Source organism: Asparagus officinalis, chromosome 3 (genome assembly GCF_001876935.1).
Source record: "Asparagus officinalis chromosome 3, Aspof.V1, whole genome shotgun sequence".
In the NCBI taxonomy this organism is placed as follows: Eukaryota; Viridiplantae; Streptophyta; class Magnoliopsida; order Asparagales; family Asparagaceae; genus Asparagus; species Asparagus officinalis.
This window is the reverse complement of record NC_033796.1, coordinates 105,064,473-105,084,213: the sequence shown is the minus strand read 5'-3', so window position 1 is coordinate 105,084,213 and position 19,741 is coordinate 105,064,473.

Genomic DNA, 19,741 nt, shown 5'->3' with positions numbered 1-19,741 from the left:
GTATTTGATTAGTATAAACTCATTCTTGACATAATATATATATATTAATGGGTATCCTTGTCATAGGAGGGGATTTCCTCCTTGACGCCTCTAAAATCACATGATTGAGCGATATTATGGATGATCCGCTCTTGAACTTGATCTACATATTATAAAACCCTAACACACCAAGTTTGGAGTGAATCCGTCGTCGTTTGACCCTCCATCGAGCCATGTGAAAAGTTCTATTCGTTCAAAACCGTTAAAATTGATACGAATGGATGAAGGGTCAAACGACAACAGGTTCACCCCAAACTTAGTATGTTGGGGTTTTAGAATATATAGATCAAGTTTAACAGAGCGGATCATCCACAATGTCGCTCAATCATGTGATTTTAGAAGCGTCAAGGAGGAAATCCCCTCCTATGATGAGGATACTCATTAATCTCTATATTAAATCAACTAATTTCTTTGACTTAAATATTGCATATCATTATTTTTCTAATAAATAGGATGAAAATAGCCATATATTTCCTAATTACTACGGCTAACATAAGAGGTTCTTCTTCCTACTTCAGTTTAATTACCATGCATGCCCTTGCTAACGAGGCAGAACAAAGTTCATTCAGTCTCTTATTCCACCTCCTCGGAAGTAATTGTAAACCCTTCTGTTTGAGGCTTAACTAACCTGTATATTAATTTTGTTATTTGAAGGGTTAAGATAGCCTAATACATGAAATTGAGTGCATATTGTGATTCAGATTGGGCGAGCTGTCCTATTACGCGGAGATCAGTCACTGGTTATTTTATTATGCTTGTACAGTCACTAGTGTCGTGGAAAACAAAGAAGCAAAGCATGGTCTCGAGATCATCAGTTAAGGCTGAATATCGGGCCATAGCATCTACAGCTAGCAAGCTTGTACGGCTGAAGTCTTTATTGACTTCTCTTTTAGTGGTCCATCATGAACCAATGGAGTTATTCTGTAACAGTCAATCTGCTATCTTTCATGGGCAGACCAGCCATATTGAAATTGACTGTCGCTATATTCACGAGCAGATTCAAACAAGAAACATTGTTACAGCTCATTTACGTTCTCAATTCCAACCAGCGGATACTTTTACAAAGGCGTTAGCGAGGCCACAATTTTAATTTTTTAGGCGAGTTGGGCATCTACGATATACATGCACTAACTTGAGGGGGGGGTGTTTATTTGTATATATTGGGTTATTCATAATTAGGAGATATCCTGCCAGATTTAGGACTTACCTAATTACCTAGACTTACGTAATTACCTCCCTGCCAGGCTACCACGTTTAGGACTTACCTAATATCTCCCTGCTAGCTTTAGGAATCATTATTATATGTACACGAACGTTTTGTACAGAATTCATGTATTAGAAATAAAAAGGAATTCCTTCCAATCTTACATATTTCTTCAGCCTCCCCCATTCACCTATAAATTAGCTTCATGCGTCCTACTCTCCAAGCATCAGATTTCAGGTTGTGAAAATTTTTTAGTAGAAAGATTATGGAGGCCGCAAAGAAAATGAAGGCAACATTAATCGTCGCAATCGTCATCTTCTCCCTATTTGCACCGAGCTCTGCTAGCTTTGGTTCTTGCTATAAAGCATGTTTTCTAGCTTGCCGACTGAAATTTTCAACAGTTGGTTGCGTGGGAAATTGTTTGGCGCAGTGTATCATTCACAAAGAATTCACTGAAAAGGTCTTTTCCCCCCCTCATTCTATAACATGTTTATAGCAGAACTAATCATATCTCTATTCTTTTACTTTAACTTATTTATTATCTATTTTATTTTTGCCTTTGATTTTTGAATTTTGATTATTTCTTATTTCCTTTTGTACTCAGACCACGGAGGGAGAAGATATTCCAAGGTCCACTCAAAGAGTTGAACCTAAAAATTGAATGAGATTCAAACTTTAATTTGTTGCCAGAGAGCTGAGGAAGGATAAGTTTACGTACAAGCATAATAAGATGTTCCAATTAATGTCATTTAAATTTGAGCAGTTTAGATTGCGCTTCTGACCGCTCCGTTCAGAATAGCATGTAACGTAATCTTGTATCCTCTATATAAGCATCTCGTATTTTAGACATTTTCAAATTTCACTTGGTGAGATCTCAACAAAGAAATGGGGCAGACTTAAGTGACTAACTAATATCAAGGCTTGGGAAGCATTTACGGATAATTATTGTTGATTATTTGATATTTTTTAGATTATGGATAATTATAAATTGATTAAGATTATCAAATATCTTATTATCATAATTTTCTAATCATGGATAGTTTTAGTCTGATGATGATGCTTAATTAAATATAGGATGGGAGAAACATGATAATTTTTTATCCATGTGTTAGTCCTTTGTGCAGTTATTATTACAAGTGGTTTACCAATTTCTCATTATTTATGAGGGATAGATCCATTTAACTCAGACCTTTATGAGGGATGGATCCGTTTAACGTCCTTCATTCCTCCTCATCCGCCAAATCTATCAAAACACACAATCAACAATATTTTATGCGAACATAATCACTGCTAAAAAATTAGGTATCCTAGACGGAAAATTCCGTCTAGGATACACAGAATTTTGTCTAGGATGTGTATCCTAGACGGAATTCCGTCTAGAATAGTCGTCTAGGTAGTTTCCTTCTAGAATGTAGTATTCTAGACGGAAATTCCGTCTAGAATACATCCTAGACAGAATATTCTAGACGGAATTCAAATCCGTCTAGAATACATCCTAGACGGATTATTCTAGATGGAAATTTCGTCTAGAATAATTTATCCTAGACGGAAAAAATTTCTGTCTAGAATAAGTATTCTAGACGGAATTTCCGTCTAGAATAATTATTCTAGATGGAAATTGTTGTTTTTTAAATTTTTTTTAATTTTTTTTTTAAAAAGGCATTCTAGACGGAATTTGACCATCCTAGACGGAATTTCCGTCTAGGATGCTCTGCTACAGTAGTAGTTTTTTTTCTGCAGAATCTACTTTGGGTGCCTGTAAACAATATTGAACAACAAAAAAATATATTCATATCCAACACAATCTAATTATATTCCAATATCAAATCCCATTATATTCAAATAATACATTCACCAAAATAGTAAAGAGATACATAAATTGTTTACAAACTTTTACATAAATTATTTACAATGGCTATGACACTATAAATTGTTTACAAACTTTTACATAAATTATTTACAATGGCTATGACACTGCAGAAGCTTCTTCAACTACTTCCCTATACATTTACTCATACCCACACTCCCTCGGTACACGGATAACCCTAACAACCTCCGAATGCTTCGTCCCCCCGCCGCAGATATCCTCATACGTCGGCTGATGAACCAGGCCCTAAATTCATGCATACATATCTATTTAGGCATGTGAAGGCATATGTGTATAATTTGTATAAATTCATGCATACATACATGCACACAGACTAAACGGACACACACAAACATATATATACATATCAGGAGAAACTGTGACTACTCGATGCAACTCCAAGCAACCCTAATCTCCAGGAACGAATAAAAACTCCAAACACAAAAAATATAGCATGGATAAGCAAGAGGATAATACTAGAGATTCGATCATAGGGCAAGAAGCTGATGTCATAGCCAAAGAAGCATCCAAAAGCTGTCTGCACAACCAAAAAAAGGAAACTATTAGCTTACATGCTAAAGAGAGAAATTAGTGTAGGGCATATCTCATATCGGTCTCTCGAATTATTAATATGGGAAATAGGTCCACCAAAAAATAGAATTTCATTTTCTGAGAACCTATAACATTGATGACATGGGGGGAGCGATATGAGAAATGCCAATAACCTTCAGGAAAAAATACAATTTATCTCAAATCTAATATCTTCAAATGAGTAAAATGAGACAGAGAGACATTCCATTCGGATAATCTATGAAAACCGAATAGATACTTAAATGGAAAATTCATTCCATATAAGTAACACATTTAACTTAAATGGAAAATTCCGAATAGAATTTGTGCACTACTCCATTACGCATGTGGCAGTAGCCAACATCACAAATACATACAACCAACCAAGAATCTGAATTCGAGCACATAATTACAGGTTTTGCAATCACAAAATTCTCAACCAAAAAACACCATAATTTCAATCACATTAACTCAGGAGGGTTTTGCAATTAAAAAAAAACTCGAGCACATAATTATAGGTGTATATGATGAGGAACAAACCGAAGAACACAAGGTAAGCTCCAATAGGAAATAGGTGTAAGTTTCTCTGGCCTGACATCCAAAGGTACCCTAAAAATCAGTCTATAATTTCATCTGAATGTTTTGTACTTCTGTTGAATAGCCAGTCATCATAAAATCAGACACCAAAAGGAGAGTTCTGGATTGTTTCCAGTTTACTTGCTTTCCCCAAAAACATGGGTTCCGCAAAAATCTTTAGGCATCAAATTTTGTGACTCACCAATGCATATAATTTTCAGAGCCAAAACATCACATAGGCTTGAGGATCAATGCAAATAATTTTCAGAGCCAAAACACCAATAAACTCCTGATGTAACTCTAAATTTAGAGCAAAAGCTTATTTTCACGGAATGTAAAACTGCAAGCATATGTCACACTTATTTGGTCTTTGATTCCTCCCCTTGGAACCAACTTCATGCATAAAAACAAAGCACCGTGCTCCAATAAAGGGATAATTGGAAACATAGATTTGCTATATAGATTAAACTACCTACATGCCAATTTTCCATAAAAAGTTAATAACAATGCCATTGCTTGTAGCCTTGTAGGTACCTTAACTAGGAAATTATTTCGGTTAATTCTTATGCAAACCCTTTTCAACATAAAAAATCCCAATCTGGATCAATAACAGGAAAACATAGATACTAATGATGATTTCTCTTTTTTCTATTGTCAAACAATCAAGTTCTTTGAGTAATTAATATTAGACCTAAAGCTAACAAAAACTAAACAATACAATTGACACACCTTGAGGAGTTAGGTCTGAATCAATAGTGAGAACGAACCTGCGAGCTTCGGATCAATGACGAGGCATTTCTTTTCACGAACCTAAACATTATAACAAAATAATCTAAGTAAAAAATTTAAAAAATACAGAGAATTCAAGAGAGAGAGAGAGAGGATTAAAAAAACAGAGAATTCAATTATTATTTAGAAGTTAAAGTATCACCATGCCCGCCTTCAGTTCACGCTTAAGTTCACCAAGCTCCTTAAACTTTGCACAATAATTTTCCAAGAACAAACTCCAAATCTATTATTGATTTACTGATTTAAACTTGAACCACCTTTAGTTTTGCAAAATTAAAAGACTGATTATTTCGTCCTCCTCATTGAAATACACCAACATATGCACACATATATATAGAGAAAGGACAATAAATAAACCAAATATATAAAAATAGAACCAACATATGCACACATATTTCTAATTGACCCCCCTAGCTACATTATGCACATATTTGCCCCTAAAATTATAATAACACAAAACTTACAATTCTACAGAAGAAGACAATGTCATACACTTAAATTGACGAGAATCATGTCACCAACCAAGCTACAGGCACAAATCCAAGCCCCTGATTCGAAAATTCACATGAGCTTCTTCACAAAATCAAAAAATAATTTCCCAAATAAAATTTCATAATAATAATAACAATCCTTTAAAAATACGACCAAAGCTTTAATTTAAGTACCTAACTCGAGCCTGAGCTACTAGACTTCCTAACCCTCACAATGGAAAGAACCACAACAACCACAAAATCCGACTTCACAATCCCAATCACCTCGTTCCCCAGCGACAAATCCCGCTTCACCGCGAAGTTCACATGCATCAGCACCGTCCCCTCCACCTCCCTCACAATCCTCCCGCTTCACCACAAAATGATTATACTTTAATTTTTCACTTAACTACGTAAAGGAATTATTATCCCACAATTTGTAGTGACAAGCATTATCCATCAAGGTCAATATGAAAATTACAAACAACCCCTTTTGATAAAAAGCAATGCCAATATCCGGAGAGGAGGCCGGCAATAAGACGAGAGAGGACGGCAAATGATCAGTTAAGATCCAATGGATAAAATAAAGTCGAGTCGAAGAATCGAAGGATATCCCTATAAAAATTCTGATAGCCGAGAGTAGCAGCAGATCAAACATATGTAGGTGAAAACAAAGCATACCAATTTTTGGGCCATCGATCTCAAAAAAATCTCCAAGCACCAAATAAGCACGTGCCACAACCAGTACGTAGGCAGGGAAATAGTAAAGCGCCGAGTAACCAAAGAGGAACAAGCATAATGGCAACACCCATCTTAGATGGAGGTGCGGGGTACGATGGTAATTTATTTAACGGGCGGGAGTGCTTGTGGAGAATCCCCAGATGGAGGTGCGGGGTACGATGGTAATTTATTTAACGGGCGGGAGTGCTTGTGGAGAATCCCCAAGGCAGCAGCAGTGAGGAGTAAGAAAGACTGAAGATTCTTAGATTCGAGAACTTGCTCTGATACCATGTAGAAACGTAAGAGAGAAGAAAAATTTATGTTCTCGTTGATTATGAAGAATAAGCTTAGAACTTTGCTATTTGGCTTGCGTGAATGAGCTTGGACAGGCTGGGCCTTCTTAGGCCCAGATTATACAGGTTTGAGGTTGAGCCCGGTTGTTTGGATTCAAGTGCTTACCAAACTCAACCCGTTGGCCCGACCTGCTAGGCTTTAGGCCAGGCCAAACCTTAAATTTTTTTTTATTTTCTGCTTTTTAACTAATAAAATAAATTATTAGATTGAAACTAATTTGTACGCATATGAATTATAAAAATAACGTAATCGGCATAATATTTTACTAAATAATTATTGAGAAGGAAAATAAATTTTAATTATAATTAATAAAATAAAATATTTCTCTCTCCTCATATATATATATACACACACACACACACACACACTAGTATGGTGCACGTGCGATGCACGTGTAACCACTTTCATGTTTATAAGTAGGCCCTAAGTTTTTATTGCCTTGATAATTTTTTTGTTTGTGACATTTATTTGAAAGATGTTATAGATAATATATGTTAGGTTTTGATTGAACGACTTTTAATTAGCAATTTATGCTTGTTCTCAGAAAAGATATTTGACTTTTTATTAGTTGACGGTATAAATAGACGTTATAGGGTTATAAATAGGTTCATAAAGAACTCTCATTTGGCATATGAAAAACCAGGATATTGTAGAAGTATCATATAGAAAAATCACAAACATACCAAAGCAAACTATGCCTAGAAGAAAGTTAAAATTATAAGGAAATCTAATAGACAAAGTCTTCAAAAAACATAAGAATACCACAAAATAAACGAGGTAAATGAAATTATTTAATTATTTGTCCACTTATGTAGCAGAATCATATCTGATTTAAGTTTGACATAAACAGACAAAGGGGAGCTCAATTTGAGCACCATTCATGGATTCAAAAGATGCATCTTTAACAAACTATATAGTACAGTTTGACACATATAGGAGAGGATTGCTTGTTCTTGTTCTCATGTTCTGGTGGGGTTAATGGGATCATTGGTGGGGAAAGTATGTTAGCACAAATAAAACAACATATTGCCTACCCGCTCAACATGGCAATAAAAGCTCATAATATAAAGATCCAAACAGTACATCGGCAATTGAAGCTTTAGCAAAATAAATTGTTAAACTATGGTTCCACCCCTCTAGTTATGTGTCTCATTCATGAATCATAGCTTATTATTTTCATATTTTAATTTCACTTAGTTATAAATTTACTTTATTATTTTCATATTTTAATTTCATGCTAAGATGATAATAGATAGATAACTATTCCTCTTTAACATTCACTTTTAATTTTAAATTTCATATCTTAAGTTTTATTTTTCAATTGTTAAAGTAAGAGAGAGAGAGAATCTTGGGTAAATTTCCCTTGAGTTGAATATTGAGTGTGCACATATATTTATACAAGTAGAGGAGTGTGAGGTTTGTTCTCCCAAGCAATGTGAGACTAAAACCCACTACAATACACTATTATCAACAGCCCCCTTCAAACTCATATTGGATCAAACAAAGTGAGTTTGCGTACAAAAAACTAGAACCAATGAACAGGTAAGGCCTTTGTGAAAAAATCCGCAAGCTCATCAGCGGATGAAACATAAGGAAGGAGAGTTGTCTTGTCCTTGATAACTTGGTGACGGACAAAATGAGCGTCGATCTCAATATGTTTGGTTCTTTCATGAAATACTGGATTATTAGCAATCTGAATGGCACTCTTATTATCACAGTAGAGAGGAGTAGGAGTCGTAACAAAAATGCTAAAATCACTAAGAAGGCGACGAAGATGAATAATCTCTTTAGCTGTTGTGGACATTGCACGATACTCTGCCTCAGTACTAGAAAGAGCAATAACATCTTGTTTCTTACTTCGCCATGAAATAAGGGAATCACCAAGAAATATATAATAACCTGTGGTAGATGTTCTGGTAGTTGGATCACCAGCCCAATCAGCATCAGAATATGCACATAGCTCTAACTTAGATGTAACAGGAAACAAAAAAGAGCGAGTACTAGTACCCCGAAGGTACCGCAGAATCCATAATAAGATAGCATAGTGTACAGAACGTGAGGTACTAACAAATTGACTAACAATACCAACAGCATAAGAGATATCTGGTCGAGAGATGCACAAATAGAACAACTGGCCAACAAGATGTCGATATCGGGTAGGATCAGATAGAGGCTCACCGTCAGTAGAGCAAAGTTTGACATTCTGCTAGAGTAGAGTATTGACAGTTGCATTGTCAGTTAGCTCATCTTGATTTAGAATATCTGAGAGATACTTCTGTTGAGACAGTAATACACCCCGTGGGCCTTGAGAAATTTCTAGACCAAGAAAATACCAAAGAGATCCAAGATCCTTCATGTAGAACTATTAGTGCAACTGAGATTTTACGTATTGTATACCTACCATATCATCGCCTGTAATGATCATATCATCTACATAGATGAGTAATAAAACTCTGCCACGCGATGTAGTGCGAACAAACAAAGAAGCATCTTGATGACTTTCTATAAACCCCGCTTTGAGCACGACATCGTGAAAACACTCAAACCAAGTGCGAGGTGCCTGCTTGAGACCATAAACCACACGGAGAAGGAGACATACATGTCCCGGAGGAATGTTTGACCCTGGAGGTGGTTGCATATATATGGTCTCTGATAAAGAGCCATGAAGAAAAGCATTTTTAATATCCATCTGGTATAAGGGACAACGATGAGCAGTAGCAACCGCAAGGAGAGTACGAACAGTGAGCATCTAAGCAACAGGAGCAAAGGTCTCCTCATAATCAATGCCTTGTTGCTGAGTAAAACCTCAAGCCACTAAACGAGCTTTTCGACGTTCAATGGTACCATTAGGATGAAACTTGGCCTTATAAACCCATTTACTGCCAACAAGAGAGATCCTAGGAGGACAAGGAAAAACATCCCAGGTATGAGGAAAAACATCCCAGGTATGAGTTTACTAAAAGGATTGAAATTCCTCAGCCATAGCCTGTCGCCACTTTGGAATTTGAACTGCCTCTTGGAAGGACTTTGGCTCAATAATAGTATGAATGGCAGTAAGAAAGTTATGAAAGATAGGTGAATAAGAAGTAACAGAAGCATACCGGGCAGGCATGATATGTGGGTGTTTGCCTCGACGAAGAGCAAGAGGAACCTCAGGCAGGGGAGATGCTAGCGCAGGTGCGTGGAGATCAACAATATTTTCTGGAGTGAGAGTTGTGTGCACGGGATATGGATTAGATGGTATAAGAGAAGACTCGGGCGAGGAAGAGTCAACAGAAAGAGAGGGAGAGATGTCAGGGAGATCTCGAAAGGAAAATTGAGGTGAAGAAGTGGGTGATACAGTTGACGGGGAAACATGATCAGTAGAGTGGAGGAAATTAAAGTCATCAGAAGTAGAATAATATGGAGAGTCCTCTTCGAACTGAAGATGACGAGATATATGAACTCGACGAGTTGCAGGATCATAACAACGATAACCCCGATGGTCTGAACTAATTCCTAAATAAACACAAGAAACAGCTCTGGGAGATAATTTATCACGTTCATGAGATGGTAGAAGAACAAAACATCGACAACCAAAAACGCGAACTAGATCATAACGGGGAGGATGAGTATAAACACGACTATAAGGAGTAGCACCGGAAAGAGAGCTAGATGAAATGATATTAATGGCATAAGTCATGGAGAGAATAGCCTCAGCCCAAAAACGACGAGGAACAGAGTAAGAAATGAGCATTGATCGGGCAGTATCGAGGATATGACGATGTTTGCGTTCAGCAACACCATTTTGCTCATGAGTGTAGGGACATGACTGTTGAAAGATAGTCCCATGAGAGGACATGATAGAGCGCATGGCAGAGGATAGGTACTCTTTGGCACAATCAGAACGAAAAACTTTAATACGAGATTGCCATGGGAGATAATTTATCACGTTCATGAGATGGTAGAAGAACAAAACATCGACAACCAAAAACGCGAACTAGATCATAACGGGGAGGATGAGTATAAACACGACTATAAGGAGTAGCACCGGAAAGAGAGCTAGATGAAATGATATTAATGGCATAAGTCATGGAGAGAATAGCCTCAGCCCAAAAACGACGAGGAACAGAGTAAGAAATGAGCATTGATCGAGCAGTACCGAGGATATGATGATGTTTGCGTTCAACAACACCATTTTGCTCATGAGTGTAGGGACATGACTGTTAAAAGATAGTCCCATGAGAGGACATGATAGAGCGCATGGTAGAGGATAGGTACTCTTTTGCACAATTAGAACGAAAAACTTTAATACGAGATTATTATTGAGTGAAAATCATAGCAGTGAAGGCTTGATAAGCAGTAAGTACGTCAGAGTGATTCTTAAGTAGGTAAACCCATGTAAAACGAGAGAAATCGTCGATAAAGCTATCATAATATAAGTAGCCAGATGAAGAAGGCAAAGGAGCTGGCCCCCAAATATCAAAATGTACTAAATCAAATAAGGAAGTGGATATGGATGTACTCATTTTAAATGGTAAAGCAGTGAATTTAGCCAATTTATAACCAGTACATGACTCAATACTAGAACTAGATGATATAGGACCAAGTACTCCAGACTGAATAAGACTCTCCAGCCTTTTATTAGGCACATGACTAAGTCGACTATGCCATAAATTGGCAGGAAGCGAGGTAGAGGGTTTTGACGAACAAAGAGAAGCAACAAGAGAATGTGGACGTATGGACTCTGGAAGGTGAAGATATTCCAGAAAATACAGTTTGTGACTCCTACGACCAGCCCTAACCGTCTTGCTTGTCTGTGGATACTGTACAATACAAGTATCAGAAGAAAATAAGATAAACAGGCCTACCATGCATAAAGAGCTAATAGAAATTAAATTCAAGCATAACTGAGGAGCCATATAGACAGGACCAAGTGTTAGACGACCAGATGGATCATTTTGTGGGGTAATAGAGCCATATTGAGTAATGGACAATGGTTGTCCAGCAGCTGTGTAGATAAGAGGAAGAGAGGATGAAGTAAAGACAGAGGATAAAAGTGAGGTATTACAAGTCATATGAAAGGAACAACCAGAGTTAAAAATCCAAAGATCATTCATACCAGAGATCAAAGGATTAGCTGAAGAACCAGCAAAATGCATACCAGAGAGTTGTGCGGCGGATGTAGAGGTGATATGTTGAAAAGCATCAAGTTGACGGCGAATACTTTCAATAGATTGAATTATAGAGTCTGAAGTAGTAGAAGGTATAGCATAGGCCAACAATCCTCGTGTACGAGAGGGTTGAGACTGAGGGGGTCGCCAACCATGACCAGTACCTGAGGAACGTAACTCAGGATGAAGCTTGAAGCATGTCTCAATGTGGTGTCCTTCCGTCTTGCAATATTTGCAAGAGAGCTTAGATCGAGCCTGTGGAGAGGGAGCCTATGGAGAAGTATAATTCATAACAGGTGTAGTGATAGGTACAGACAAAACAGTCTCGAGTGAAGAGGTAGGAGTGTCTATTAACAAATTAAGTCGTGTTGTCTGTTGTCGGGTCTCATAAGTAGTGAGAGCTCCCATAACTGAGGCCAAAGTCGAAATTGAGGCTGATGAAGTAGTTGATCAGCCATAGTTAAATATTCAGGAAGGGACTAAAACAGTTGATGCACCTCATGTCGTTCGTACCAGGCTAATCCGTCTTCATATGTGGAATTACGTCCAGGAAGCATGGAGCGTAACTCTGTCCAAAAGCTTGCATTTTTCCAAAATAAGACTGCAGAGATGAACTACCTTTGCGTTGTAGAGCAATGCGTTGCAGAAGATATGCCTCCCGAGCACCAGAGCACTCAGTGAAACGCTCAGTGAGACTAGTACACATGGCCCGAACAGAGGGAAGCGAGCTAATCTCGACAGTGAGACCAGAGCCAACACAGCGAGTGAGATAATCTATGACACGAAATTCCTACAATTGCTACTCTGTACTCTCCTTGACATAGGGAGCACAAGCAGTCTGAAGATCGACATCTCCACTGCCAGAGGCAATAGTACTGGATGAAGCAACAGTGCTGATGGACGGTGGAACTGGTCCCATACTGCTGAGATGATCAAGCAAACCAGCACCACGCAAGGCATTAGTGATAATGGTGGACCATCCTTCCCAATCACTTTGATCATTGAGGGGCAAAGGTGGTTTAGGAATCTTCTCTGAAGGAGCCATAACAGCAATGTTAAGATGTTAAGACGTCAAGATGTCATTACTGACTGCAAAACGACAATGACGTTCGTTTGAGGCCGAAAGACGGCTTGAAACGAAGATGCCGTTAATTTGAGACCGAGAGACGGTCTTGAAACGGCAATGCCATTAAAATAGAACCCGAAGGTTAGAATGAAACCCGAAGGTTTAAAATAGAACCCGAAGGTTAGAATGAAACCCGAAGGTTAAACGAGAATGTGAAACGCGTTAAGAGGCCACAAAGCGGCAAGGCCAAAATATCTGGCAGATGAACGCCAAAAAAAACATTAAACAGCTGCAAAGCAACAAGGCCAAGATTTGTCAAAAGAACACAAAAGCGTTAAAAATTTTATTGGAAGGAAAATAGCCCTAGCTCTGATACCATGTTAAAGTAAGAGAGAGAGAATCTTGGGTAAATGCTCTGATACCATGTTAAAGTAAGAGAGAGAGAATCTTGGGTAAATTTCCCTTGAATTGAATATTGAGTGTGCACATATATTTATACAAGTAGAGGAGTGTGAGGTTTGTTCTCCCAAGCAATGTGGGACTAAAACCCACTACAATACACTATTATCAACATCAATGTATAGGATAGGGCAAGTTTGTTGCACGTGAACAATTGAAGTATTGTTCAATAGATATGATATTTAATAAAAACTAACAATTAAAATTTAATGAACCAACTAATTTAAACAAAACTAATAGTACTAATAACATAATAATTTTATATGGTTAATACTAATAAACTAATAATTTAGCAACACGGATATTAATAAACAAATAATTTATTTGAACTTATAATTTTAGCAATAATATTTAATTTTAAACTAACAAATTAATATTAACTAAAGTAAATTATTTATAAATTATTTAAATTTAATTTATTAATATTATATAAATATTAGTTTTAACTAATAAATGTTAATTTATTAGATAATTGATAAGTTAAAATTAATAAAATAATTCGATGTTGATTATATGTATATTTATTTGATATTAATTTGCAAATACTTAAAGGATTAGTTTAAAGCATGAATTTTTTAAAGCAAAAAAAAATAAATGTAGAAAGTTTTGTGATATTGAAAGAGCTAAAGTGATCAATAGAATTCCGAGGGGAAAAACAAAATAGGTCCGATGCGATTTCACCTTGCAAAAATTGAGCATTCCTTAAATTAAATGTGTCACTATGATCCTATTTGAAGTATCAAATGTCAAGAAACTAACAAACAATCGAGATCATCATTTATTAAAAACATCATAAATTTGAAAAGCTACTCGATATCGAAAGAACTAAAAGAGAGCACTATAAATCCAAGAATAAAAACAGGAAACAAAGATGCCCATATCATACCCATCTTGCCAGGAATGCTGAGCAAAACATATGTAATTTTCAAGCTTTTATATCCTCGTACCACTATAAATCTCATAGTTTCAATTTATTAATGGATAACACCCATGACAGATAAATTAGATAAAGATAAGATAATTTTTACAAAAAAAAAGAGAAAGAATTATTATAAAGAAGATGCTTTTAATCCTGGACACAAAAATTCATCTCCTTTCCTACAAAATAAGTCATGAGAATGACACGCATATAAATTATTCTCAAGATTTATAATTCATAAGTGTAAAACCTTGTAAAATATAGTGAATGAATTCTTATTGTGAAATAGATGTTTATATCATAGATGAATGTGATTACAAGTGTTTGAGGGTCAAACAAGTGCATTTTATATGAGAGAGATCAAGTGTCAAGACCAACACACACACAACATGCACAAACAGGAGAAAACTTGCGCTGTTGACCATGGCGGTCGACCGCCACGTGCGCAGCAGTGGCAGGAGGCCTCTGTCCGCTGTTGACCATGGCGGTCGACCGCCACGTGCGCAGCAGTGGCAGGAGGCCTCTGTCTCTTGCGCGGTCGACCTTGGCGGTCGACCACTGGGAGTTATACTAGTTTTATTTTTTCGGGTCAGTTTGGGTTTTTGGGTCGGGTTTGTGGACTCATATATATTATTGTAATTCGTGAGAGCCTCTTCTTCATCTAAGAAAAACTCTAGCAGCCTCCTCCCTCCCTCTTTCATACATTATCTCTTTCTTTGGGCGTTTCTTGGTGGATTTTGAGGAGTTTGAGCGAGGTCCAGCGATTTCCAGAGAAGGAGAATGTCTTACAACATTGCTAAGAGTAGTTCATCACCCCTCAAACGAGTTTCATCTCTCCCAATCATATACCCATGTTTCTAATCATTTCTAAAGATTTTTCATATGATTTGTGAGCCTACCGTGTTATTTTATGTACAAAGATTGATCTATATATAATATGTTGCAAGAAGAACAAGTTTTTAGCTAATAAAGATCACTCACGATTTTTCTTAATACAGATCTGGATCTGAAATTGTTTCTAACTAGAGTTTTGAAAAAAAATAATTGTTTTTGAAGGTTTCAAAACAAATACGTATGTATAATTATGTTTCGCTTTGCCTATAATGACTAATCTATTTATCACATGTTTCTTGATGTAATATATCATGTGTATAAGGTTGATAGTGGTTATAATCGTCACTCACAAATTTTTGAATCAAAACCCTCGTGATAGAACCTGTAGAGGAATTTCAAAACCTGTGCGGTCAACCGTGACGGTCGACCACCGTGCACACAACAGAAGCCGTAATCTTCTTTCTCTTGCACGGTCGACAGTGGAGGTCGACCGCTGGGGGCGCAGATGAGCAGAACCCTTCTGCTCGCTACGCGATCGATCACGGATGTTGACGGTCGACCGTGAGCCCTATTTTTGTGCATGCCTTGTTGTTCACGTGCGAGTTGTGTGGTTGGCATAATGTCTGGGTTATATGTGTTTGATATACACTAATATTTGTATACATGAGTTAATTACAGACATGAGTTTTAGATTTATCCCCCGGGGCATGAGGGTGAACGGTATATATGTGATTTCTGACACTATTTGCTTTTTATAGTCCTCGTGTTGGACTATAAGCTATCAAGTCTTTGTGTTGGACTATAAACTATCAAAGTCCTCGTGTTGGACTATAAGTTATTAAAGTCCTCATGTTGGACTATAATCATCAAAGTCCTCGTGTTGGACTATAATCCACTACAGTCCTCGTGTTGGACTTTAAGCTATTGCAGATCATATTTTGGACATTTATTCATTTTAGACCACGAGTTGAGTATATATTTGACATATGACAGGTCATTAACATTTTGGTTGGAGATGAAGTTATTACTCCACATTATAGCTTTTGGATTTGATATCTAGCTATTTACAATTTAAGCTAAGGGAGACGTATCTATGCTTGTGTTGTAAATTTATAAACATCAAACCTCTATTTTATTTTCATAGTTGATGTTTGGCTATCTATATGTATTATCAGATATTTTCTTATCCTTCTAGTCCTTTTTCCCTTGGGGTCAGTTGATATGTTACTCTCTATATGCTCTGACGCTCGTTGTTTCCCCACTTTTAGGTAACGAGCCATGTCCACGCAGAGCCGTAGCTTGATGGAGTCATTCTAGTTATTATCTATAGTTTCTACTAGCAGTTTATGTTAGAACTCCACAGTAGATGTATTTATAAGACATTTAAGTACTTATTCTAGTTTTGTAAAGGCGATGTGCCTTAATATAAGTTCAGTTGATTTCGTATGTCGAGACATTTGTATTCAGATCAGATGTTTTCTTTTTAAAGACTTATCCATTTATATCATTGGAAATGATTATTCTTCTGAATATCTGTTGTTTAGTACTCCTTTTGTATATTCTCTTTTACATGTTCTGTACTTACACCTGTTGTTGATTACACTAGATATATAGTAATTGTGATGGTGAAACGTGTTATTACACGGTGTAGTGCGTGATAGGTTTAACATTCTTAGTTTCACCTTGGACTGCAGCCTTGTTGAAACTAGGGACGTCACAGTTGGTATCAGGGCTTTATTTCCCGTATCCTTAGGATCATCCTGTGTCGAGTCGTGGAGTTAGAGTAGAGTTTCTTAAGATTCGTGTATAGAGTTCCTTAGGATCATCCTGTGTCGAGTCGTGGAGTTAGAGTAGAGTTTCTTAAGATTCGTGTATAGAGTCCGCTAGAAATTCAAGAATGAGTAAGGATGTTATCTATGCGTATTCAAAAATTACAAATATATTTTTTTGTGATATTAAAAGTATTTGAGTGAATGATATATGATATAAATTTCTTATATGTTTTGTTCGAGGACCTACAAATTTTTCTCTATATGCTCAGATGGCAGGACGTGGTAGGCCTCGTACTTGGAGAGCTGGTCAAACAGAGCCGTAGCAGGCTCCACCAGCACCGCAGCAAGCTCCCCCTGAGCCGTAGCAGGTTCCCCAGTACTTTAGACTTAATGGCTTCCATAACCGCTAGGATGGCAGCACTTGAGGAGCTTGTGACGAATCACATCGCACCACTAATAGTTCCACCACTAGTAGCACCAGCTATTCCCATTTCGGAGGATTTTCTAGAGGTCACACCCGCACCTACCCCACAGACAGTTGCGGGTAGAGCAGCAGAGCAGGAGACTTGGCTCTGCCTAGTAGAGAGATACCAGAAGATGAGGGCTCAAGAGTTTTAGCAATCATCGGATTCTCTTGCAGTACATAAGTGGAAGGAGGATGTAGGCAACATTCTCGATATACTTAACATGACATCAGTTCAGAAATAGAGGCTGGCATCTTACAGTCTCAAAGGAGATGCGGGGAGATGGTATCGACTACAGTTCATTTCAGATTAGAGAATGACACTCACCTGGGAGGATTTCACCTACTTCTTCGATAAGTAGTATATCTCTTCCGCGGCATGGACCGGGAAAGAGCTTGAGTTGTCCAGATTGCCTCAGGGGGACATGTAAGTAGCTAACTTTGAAAGCAAGTTTATGTGCTTACTTCATTTCACGAGCATGTGGCAGATCGGAGAGCGCCAGGCTCAGATATTTTTAGTAGGACTTCGCCCTAACCTTCATCAATACCTCGTTTCTAGGAGGTTTTATTTAGTTTGAGAGGTAGCAGATGCTGCCACTTCTCAAGAGAATGAGTCAGCTATGTTCCAAAAGGATAAGGAAGGGAACACTAAGGAAAAGGGCAAGAATAAGATTCTATTTTTAGGACCCCAACAGTAGCAGCAAGGCCCTCATAGGAGAGGACCCCAGCAGGATCAGAGAGTGCCTCATCAGCGCAAATTCCAGGGCACTTATTTTAGGTGTCACAAACTTGGCCATAAAACATCAGAGTGTCGTAGTGCACCAGCAGGAGCCCAACAAGGAAGAGGCAGAATCAGCAGCAGAACAGATTTCAGGGTCGAGGTCAAGGCCAACAAATGAGATTGGAGGCACCGCCAGTGGTACCAAAGATTGAGGAATAGGTTCGTGCAGTTCAGGAGGTTCCTTAGGGGCAGGTAGTTCCATATGCTCCACCTCCAGCAGCAGAGCAGCTTCCAACCACAGGCAGAGTGTATGCAGTGGTTCCTCATGATCATGACGCTAGCGGGGCCGTAGTGGAGGGTATGTTCTCCGTAAACTCCTTTCCAGCCTGTATTCTTTTTTATTCGGGGGCTTTCCACTCTTTTATATCTTATGCTTTTATGATTAGACTTCAACTCGTAGCTCAGCCTCTAGATGTTCCTTTGTCAGTTTCCACCCCACTAGGTGAGATGTCGCTCTTGGAGAGCATTTGTAGGAGGTGCATTATCAGCTTAGATGAGTCCGAGTTTGTTTGTAGATCTGATAGTGTGGAGCATGTCAGATTCGATGTCATTCTTGGTATGGATTGGCTATGTTCCTACCATGTTAGTATCGAATGTTTTGTAAAAACAGTCAATTTTCGAGCATCCGATAAGTCCGAGTTAATTGTGGCTACCTCTCAGGGGAACCAATTTGCGGAGTCATTACTGGCATACATCGAGGAGGTGATGCTTTGGAATAAAAGTGCAGATATATGCGAGACTAGAGTTGTCTCAAATTATCAGGATGTCTTTCAGGACATACCTGGATTGCCTCCTGTGAGAGAGGTAGGGTTTTGTATTGAGTTGCCGCTAGGCACAGCCCCGATATCCCGAGCATCCTATCGCATGGCACCTGCTGAGATAAGAGAGCTACTGACCCAGTTGGATGAGTTGTTAGCTCAGGGCTTTATTCTTCGGAGCCATTCTCCGTGGGGAGCATCGGTCCTCTTCGTGAAGAAAAAGGATGGTAGTATGTGATTGTGTATCGACAACCGGGAGTTGAATAAAGTCACTATCCAAAATAGATATCCTTTACCCCGGATTGATGACTTGTTCGATCAGCTGTAGGGAGCGTAGTATTTTTTTTGAAGATTGATCTTCTTTTGGTTATCATCAGTTATGGGTTCGGAAGATGGATATTCCCTAAACCACCTTTCTGACTTGATATGGGTCCTTCGAGTTTTTAGTTATGCCATTTGGATTGACCAATGCATCCGCGGTATTCATGGATTTGATGAATCAGGTCTTCCATCTATACTTGGACAAGTTCGTGATTGTATTCATCGATGATATTCTTATCTATTCGAGATCGGAGTCAGAGCACGAGCAGCGTCTACAATTGGATTTGTAGACTTTGAGGAATCATCAGCTATATGCTATTTTTAGCAAGTACGAGTTTTGGTTTTCATTGTTGGGTTGCCGAAGTCGAAGAAGGGGAACGACTCAGTTTGGGTGATAGTAGATCGGTTGACGAAGTCGGTACATTTTATTCCAGTGAGGACTACTTATACTACAGAGACATATGCGATGATATTTATCCGAGAGATAGTTCGACTTCACGGAGTTCCAGACACGATTGTATCAGATCGAGGATCAGTTTTCACCTTGCACTTTTGGAGGAGTTTCCAGGATTCATTCGGCAGCAAGTTATTACACAGCTGTGTTTTTCATCCTCAGACAGACGGTC